Here is an 8,932-nt window from a genome sequence, read left to right on the forward strand (position 1 = left end):
TATTACTTAGGGCTGACAATATCTTTTCTTTTACAGCCTCATGATATCATCAACTGGACATATCAAAGTCACCGATTTTGGAATTTCAAAACTCGGACTCATGAGACCAACATCAGACATTTACAAGGCTCAAACTATCGACATCACCAGAGAGTTTCCTGCTGATGGGGTTAGCTATACATAAAAAACTTATTCTTTACAGATCTGATCTATTACTGCTTCTCGGATATTTTCTCACATAGAAAACTTTTCCACTGATATTATTTGTCACAGTTATTTTCATTGATCATCTTCTCATTGTTCTGTTGGTTTTCAGATGACTGGCACCTTGCATTATATAGCCCCAGAAGTCATCTTAGGGGAGGGCTACGGAAGGCCTATTGACTGGTGGTCAATAGGGATCATCATGTATGAATTTCTTACCGGCGATGTGCCATTTAAAGGAAGATACAAAAGTGATATTTTCAACAGTATCACCACGGGTAAGTAAAATATTCTGAATGCTGTGTGATGCCACAGTAATTTGGTTCAGTTGTTATGTTCATTCTTTGATTTAGTTACTTGTTGCTTTTGATGAGTTTTTTAAATGATAGTAAATGTAGAGACCTTCTTTTCTGTAATATTTACTTTTTATATAACAGATGACATCACTTTGAAATTTCAAGAGTGTGCTCTTCATCCCAAAGCTCAAAGCATCATTACTCAGCTACTCATAAAAGATCCAACACATAGACTTGGGACAGGTAATATATATAGTAGTATTAATAATGACTTATAGCTCCTCTGTGACCTGACAAATAGATCATTTCCATGAGGATAAACACTGAGGTCTCTGCATTATCTTCTTGTCCATTCCCCATTCTTCATTCCATGACTTACAGTATATTTTGGATCTGCTATATCTTCAGTTTAGATTAACTTAAAATGTACAGTCTTCCTAACATTGTCTGGATCACTTTTTTCTTGTCTTCCATTTCCAGGAGGAGCAAATGAAATCAAGAGTCATCCATTCCTGAGTGAGTTAGACTTTGAGAACCTTCAAAATATGCCAACGTTAAGGCCAGATATTACGTCAGAGGAGGACACCCGCTACTTTCCCAGTAAGTAGAATGAGACGTCATCTGGTTAAAGTTGCAGTTTGTCTTGTCTTTCATTTTATGTGACAATATGTTCCCATCATTATTAGTAATAACATGGTGACTGTCTGTGATTATATTAATAATCTCTGATAATACTTGTACTTTGTAGCTGGCATTGAGAGACCCAAATATATGGATTCAGATGAGGAGGTCAGTGATTGGCCAGAAAGTCTAAACTATGTATCATCTTCTCAAAGACTTTCTAAGGTAAGTATATGATCAGTAAATCCACAAAACTATAACTAAAATAGTATTATAATACTATATATACTGTATATATATATATATATATATTTAATTTTACTCTGTATATTTTAGCTATATGACCCCAATACCAGGATGATGAGAGATGAAGATCATGAGCCATCTGCAGATTGCTCTATAGAGACCAGCACAAAACACTCAGATATGTGAGTAAATTATTATAGGGTATAGTACTGACATATCTTCAGAATACCAAATACAATACGCATATGACACAATACTAAATACAGAATCCACCATCCCATGATTGATCATCACTGTTGGGTCTGGCTTGTGATAACGCTGGTGATAACAGTTTATCATTATGACCAGCCTTTCATTTCCATTTCATTAAAGCCCTTTATTACTAGTTATTATTCATTCATGCTGACAGAAGGCAGTCCTGTGCAAGGTATACCCTTCATTTTGGCCAAGTGTCCTAATTGCCCATAAAAACGGAGTCTTTTTAATTTTCATTGCTTTCACTTGTAATTTATTTATTTTTCTTCTACTAAACAGGCAGAAAGAATCTTCTCCAACTGGAAATGATGGTGATAATCAGTGCTTCACTACTGAAAACAACAAGTCACCCTCTCCCATATTGCCAGGTATGTGCAGGTCTATAGGACATCTTGTTGTCGCCACTGATCATAAGGTGTAATGTAAATGTCACATGAGGACTCAGAAAATCACTGCTTTTTTGTGCCTTTAAAATAAACAACAATCCAACACGTTAATGTATAAAATTCTCACTCTTATGTGCTGCGCATTAAAAGGTATAAGGGGCCATACAGTCTGGTGCCTGATACTGATCACGAATACTCTGCCCATGGCTCAATCAGGCCCCAAACTAACCTTATATATACCCTTAATGTGCCACAGATGTTTAAACCCCTTAACCCCCGAACCTTTGTTTAGATTTTGCGTTTTGGCGCTTTTGTTTTTCTTTCCACTTCTTTCCAGAGCCATAAGTTTTTTATTTTTAGGTCAATATGGCCATGTGAGGGCTTATTTTTTGTGGAACGAGTTGTACTTTTGAACAATACCTTTGTTTTTACCATGTCGTGTAACAGAAAACAGGAAAAAAATTCCAAGTACAGTAAAATTGCAAAATAAATGCAATCCCATACTTAATTTTTGATTGACTTTTTTGCTAGGTTCACTAAATGCTAAAACTGACCTGTGACTTGGATTCTACAAGTCATTACGAGTTCATAGACACCAAACAGGTTCTTTTTATCTAAGTGGTGAAAAAATATTCCAAACTTTGCAAATAAAAAAATAAATTGCGCCCTTTTCTGAGACCCGTAGCGTCTCCACTTTTTGGGATCTCTGGTTGGGCGAGAATTTAGTTTTTGCACGCTGAGCTGACGTTTTTAATGATAACACTTTTAGGCAGATACGTTCTTTTGATCGCCTGTTATTTCATGTTAATGCAATATCGCGGCGACCAAAAAAACTTAATTATGGCGTTTCGATTTGTTTTCTCGCTCAGCCGTTTAGCGATAGGGTTAATCTTTTTGTTTATTGATAGATTGGGCGATTCTGAACACAGCAATACCAAATATGTGTAGGTTTGAATTTTTTTATTGTTTAATTTTGAATGGGGCGAAAGAGGGGTGATTTAAACTTTTGTTTTTTTACATTTTTTAATATTTTTAAAAACATTTTTTTTATTTTTGCATTGCTCCATAGGAGGCTAGAAACTGCCATAAATCGATCGCCTCTGCTACATAGAGGAGATGAATAGATCCCCTCTATGTAGCAGAATTATAGGTGTGCTATGAACCCGACCACAGGGTTGTGCTGATAGCAATCCGGCATCAGCAATCATAAAGATATGACTCTAATCTTATAGGAGGTTATCATTGACTTGTTTTTCTTAATATTTTGTATGATTTTCCAGTTGATACGAAAAATACATCTGCACTAAAACTGGAAGAGCAAAGAACAGAAATAGTAGTAAAGACAGAACCTAGCAGAGGTAAGTGTGACAATAAGGTCTATGTGGTCTGATGTCAGCGACTGAGAATAATTCACAAGGAGGATATATTATATGTTACTTTTTTACATGAATTTCCAGTTGAGACAATAAATACATCTGCATTAAAAATGGGAGAAGATCAAGACCCAAAAATAGTCCCAGAGACAGAACCGAGCAGAGGTAAGTGTGACAATAAGGTCTTTGTTGTCTGATGTCGGCGACAGAATAATTCACGAGCAGGAAATATTATATGTCAATGGTGAGATTTTCACATCTATGACTGACAATGATCACTGACTTGTTTTTCTTACTTTTTTTGTATGAATTTCAAGATGAGACAAAAAATACCTCTGCATTAAAACTGGGAGAAGATCAAGACCCAGAAATAGTCGCAGAGACAGAGCCTAGCAGAGGTAAGTGTGACAATAAGGTCTATGTTGTCTAATGTCGGAGACTGAGAATAATTGAGGAGGATATATTATATGTCAATGTGGGATTTTCACATCTATGACTGACAATGATCATTGACTTGTTTTTCTTACTTTTTTGTATAATTTTCCAGTTGAGGCAAAAAATACATCTGCATTAAAACTGGGAGAACAAGACCCAGAAATAGTTGCAGAGACAGAGCCTAGCAGAGGTAAGTGTGACAATAAGGTCTATGTGGTCTGATGTCGGCGATTGAGAATAATTCACAAGGAGGATATATTATATGTAGTGATAAGTGAATGTGCTCTTTACTCGAGTTTTCTGAACATGCTTGGGTGTTCTCTGAGTAGTTTCGGCGTGCTCGGAAATCAAGCTTTAGTCCCCACAGCTGCATGATTTGAGACTGCTAGACAGCCTGAATTCATGTGAGGATTTCCGAAATAACGGGCAATCCCCACATGTATTCAGGCTGTCTAAAAGCTGCAAATCATGCAGCTGCGGGGACTAAAACTTAATTCATGAGCACCCTCAAAATGCTCGGAAAACTCGAGTAATGAACACACTCGCTCATCACTATATGTCAATGGTGGGATTTTCACATCTATGACTGACAATAATCATTGACTTGTTTTTCTTACTTTTTTATATGAATTTCCAGTTGAGGCCAAAAATACATCTGCATTAAAACTGGGAGAAGAACAAGACCCAGAAATAGTTGCAGAGACAGAGCCTAGCAGAGGTAAGTGTGACTATAAGGTCTATGTTGTCTGATGTCGGCAACTGAGAATAATTCATGAGGAGGAGATATTATATGTAGTGATAAGTGAGTGTGCTCTTTACTCGAGTTTTCCGAACATGCTCGGGTGTTCTCTGAGTAGTTTGGGTGTGCTCGGAAATCAAGTTTTAGTCCTCGCAGCTGCATGATTTGAGACTGCTAGAGAACCTGAATACATGTGGAGAACACCCAAGCATGCTCGGAAAACTCCAGTAACGAGCACACTCGCTCATCGCTATATGTCAATGGTGGGATTTTCACATTTATGACTAACAATGATCATTGACTTTTTTTTCTTACTTTTTTAGATGAATTTCCAGTTGAGACAATAAATACATCTGCACTAAGACTGGGAGAAGAGCAAGACCCAGAAATAGTCCCAGAGACAGAACCTAGCAGAGGTAAGTGTGACAATAAGGTCTGATGTCGGCGATTGAGAATTAGTCACGAGGAGGAGATGTTAACTCCCAGTGGGTACGATTGTCACATGTATGATGACTGACAATGATCATTGACTTGTTTTTTCACTTTTTATATGAATTTCTAGTTGAGAAGAAAAATAACTCTGCAATAAAACTGGCAGAAGAGCAAAATGCCAAAATAGTAGAAGAGCGAGAACCTAGAAGACGTAAGTGTGATAATAAGGCCTATGTTGTTTGATGTTGGCCAGTGAGAATATTTCATGTGGAGAAGATGTTATCTGTCAGTGGTGGGATTGTCACATGTATGATGAGTGACAATGATCCTGTTCCTCTGCACGGATAAGATTTCTCTACTGTCCTGCCACAATGACACCAAAGCAGTATCCTCTAATATGGAGTACCATTACTTACATTAGTTTTATATCTCTTCTCCTAGGGTCCATCTTCCGCCGGATTATATCATCCTGTCGGCGTGGATTATCCAGGGCCGCTCGCAGCATCAGTAGATGCATTTGCCCAATCTATGATTAGGGCACCATATACATCTAGTACAGCAAGTCCATCATCAAAGCTGTACTTGGGCAGCACGGTGGCTCAGTGGTTATCACTGTTGCTTTGCAACACTGGGATCCTGGATTTAAATGTCACTAAGGAAAACATCTGCAAGGAGTTTGTATGTTCTCCCCGTGTTTGCGTGGGTTTCCTCCGGGTACTCCGGTTTCCTCCCACACTCCAAAGACATACTGATAGGGAATTCCTAATTTAAAAAAATTAAATAAAAATTCTGAATTAATTAATATTCCTTTGTAATAGAATATTTCTGAAATATATGGCATACCAATACTGTACATCGTACATATTTGAAGAATCCTCATGAAGTTTTGCTTTTTTCACTAAACGTGTATGTACTGTAGTGTGGTGGGGTAATATACTTCCCAACTGCCATCTTCTCTGAGATCAAGCTCTGTCCGGCTCCACTTTTATGTGATGTCATAGATACATAGTTACATACATAGGTTGAAAAAAGACTTGGGTCCATCAAGTTTAACCTTTCTCCACCAATTGTCCATTTTGTCACTAAATTAAATATAACCCACAATGTTATGTGTATTGAGGAAATCATCCAGCCCTTTTTAAAAGCTGTTGTAGTGTCTGCTATTACTATTTCTTGTGGTCGGCATTCCACAGTGTGACTGCTCTAACTGTAAATAACCCTTTCCTATTTAGCTGTCGGAATCGCCTTTCATTGCTCTCCAGACTCTTCGGCTCACTCTATGCTCTCGGTGAGAGCGAGAAGTCTCTTCTATAATGCTAGCCTATGGGGCCTTGTTCTGACGCTCCATAGGCTTACATTGATAAAGGCAACCTGTCACCTCGCTTTTCAGCTATAAGCTGCGGCCACTGCCTTTCAGGGCTTATCGACAGCATTCTAGAATGCTGTAGAAAGGCAGTGGCCGCAGCTTATAGCTGAAAAACGAGGTGACAGGTTTCCCTTTACTAGTCGACTACATACTTGCCGATGTGGGAGATGTTGTGACCTGGTCATCATCTAGCCGTGACAATTATTCCCTTATAAAAGGTTCTAGAGACATTCATTAACTAGTAGGACTTGGGCATCCTAAGACAGTCCTGCTTAGACTGCAGAGACTCGTATGACGTAAACGGTGCCTCCTCGCCTCCCACCAATCCCATAATAACGAAACAACAAAAAGGCCTGGATGGGTTGAACAGGTCGGTCACAGTTTACTGAATTCTAAACCGAGAGAGGCAAATACAAATTCTCAACGGACTCAGAGCCGAAAGCCCCCCGTAACTGACGGTGGGCAAGGAAGCTGATGAGAGGTTACGAACCTTTGCCCCCCATACTACCGCTGTGACATTGAATACAACAAAATCATGCAAGTAATGAAAACATTGTCCAAAATTTTTTTTTTTTTTTTAAATAAACATTATATACAATAGCCGCACAGCACAATTGCGAATTTATAAGGGAGGGAGGGTGGTGACAAAACTTTGACTGGTCAGCCAGGGGAGGAAGAGGAATTCTCCGGCCCAGCACAAGAATTTAACCCCTGAGGGTGTGGCCGGACGCCCCTTCCCCTTTTTCCCATTGGTCAGTGGGCGTCCTAATATATGGCATCACCTGAGAAGTAGTGGGAGGGGGGAAGCACTGCCCAAAGTTCCTTTATAGCTTAACCTATCTATGGGGACTCTGCAGTCAGACACACATTCCCTATACGGTGCCGTGCCTCTCAGACTGTTCACATTGGACTATGATCAGTGGCCCTGTCGGTATTTGTGTCTGAAGCCCCATAGAATGGGATTCAGATGTTCGCACCAACAGGAACATTGAATATAATGATGCAGGCAGAGTCAGTGTTCTATATTAGCATTATTATATGCCTATTTGAGGCAGGCACCAAGACGCCATCTTGGTGTCTGCCTCAAAAAGGCATACGAGGACAAAAATTATGACCTATAGAGCACACACTGACTCCATCTACTTCATTATAATCAACAAGATGGTGGCCCGATTCTAACACATCTGGTATTCTAGAATATGCATGTAGTTTATTTAAAGGGAATAAGTCACCCCATTTTTGCCCCATAAGCAGGGGCCACCGCAATCAGGGGCTTATCTACAGCATTCTGTAATGCTGTAGATAAGCCCCCGATGAAACCTGAAAAATAAGAAAAACACGTTAGATTATACTCACCGGAGGCGGGGGCGGTGGTTCGTCGCTGTCCGGCGCCTCCCATCTTCATACAATTATGTCCTCCTCCTTGCTTCCCCTTGGCTCCTGTGCACATGTACTTTATCTGCTCTGTTGAGGGCAGAGTAAAGTACTGCAGTGCGCAGGCGCCGGGAAAGATCAGAGAGGTCAGGCGCCTGCGCACTGCAGTACTCTGCTCTGCCCTCAACAGGGCCAATAAAGTACGCGTGCGCAGGAACTGAGGGAGAAGCAAGGAGGAGGGCGTCATCATATGAAGATGGGAGGTGTCGGATGGGACAGCAACACCCATCAGACCGGACCGAACGCCGGGGTGAGTATAAGCTAACTCTTTTTTCTTATCTTTCAGGTTTCATCGGGGGCTTATCCACAGCATTACAGAATGCTGTAAATAAGCCCCTGATGGCAGTGGCTGCAGCTGATAGGCCAAAAATGGGGTGACAGATCCCCTTTAAATTCCACGCCAATATCGCTGAATGCGGCAAATCCGTGTGGCAGGAGATGACCCGAGGCAACCGTCGCGAGATAAGAGGCTAACGCCGCAGATCTCCCGATGGTAGCAGTGGCGTGCGCCGTTCGAACTCCGCACCAATTTGCGGCCGGACTCTGCCTGTCGCTGATTGGTCGCGGCCGGCCGGGCGCGACCAATCAGCGATGCGGGATTTCCATTGCAAACAGACAGACAGATAGAATTATTATATAGTAGATGGCTCCATTAACACAAACATCGGAAAACGTTTTTCTAGGGCTTCAGCTGCAAGCCCCCAACCGTAGACAATGACACAATGTGAACTTTGATTAAGTAATTAAGTTATAGCCATCAAAAAGAAAGAAAAAAAATGGATTCAGCTCACTGCTTGTATTCCAAATGGAGATGCTAAAAAATAACTTTTAAATAGTCTGTGGTCTGGCGCATGGGTCGAGATACATACCAGGCTGGCTCCATAGTCAAATAGCTTCAAAAAGTAGTAGTAGTAGTATATGTAATTACTGCTATCTCCTGCCAAATTCCTTAGTGAGGAGTGCCGAACATTTATTCAGGTTATTTGTCAACCCAGAACGCTTAAGACAATGCATAGGTTAAAAAAACACACTATGCCTATAATAGTTATGACATGTTCTTGTATGGACCTTGAGAATATATCCATGTCAGAAGGAGCAGACATCAGAAGGAAGGGTCGGAGGTTGAACATAGAACTTTGCTTTAC

At 40.3% G+C, this 8,932-nt stretch overlaps 1 long non-coding RNA gene across 1 annotated transcript; it reads left to right on the top strand.

Annotated features, from left to right (window-relative positions):
* The first annotated feature begins 3,287 nt into the window (after positions 1 to 3,287).
* On the top strand, positions 3,288 to 3,551 carry LOC141095893 (uncharacterized). Its single transcript, XR_012233484.1, has 2 exons — positions 3,288 to 3,366; positions 3,466 to 3,551. It is a non-coding gene; the product is annotated as an uncharacterized lncRNA (long non-coding RNA).
* The last annotated feature ends 5,381 nt before the right edge of the window (positions 3,552 to 8,932 follow it).

This window comes from Dendrobates tinctorius, unplaced genomic scaffold, assembly GCF_039654945.1.
Source record: "Dendrobates tinctorius isolate UK_male_01 unplaced genomic scaffold, ASM3965494v1 ptg000070l, whole genome shotgun sequence".
NCBI classification, from domain to species: domain Eukaryota; kingdom Metazoa; phylum Chordata; class Amphibia; order Anura; family Dendrobatidae; genus Dendrobates; species Dendrobates tinctorius.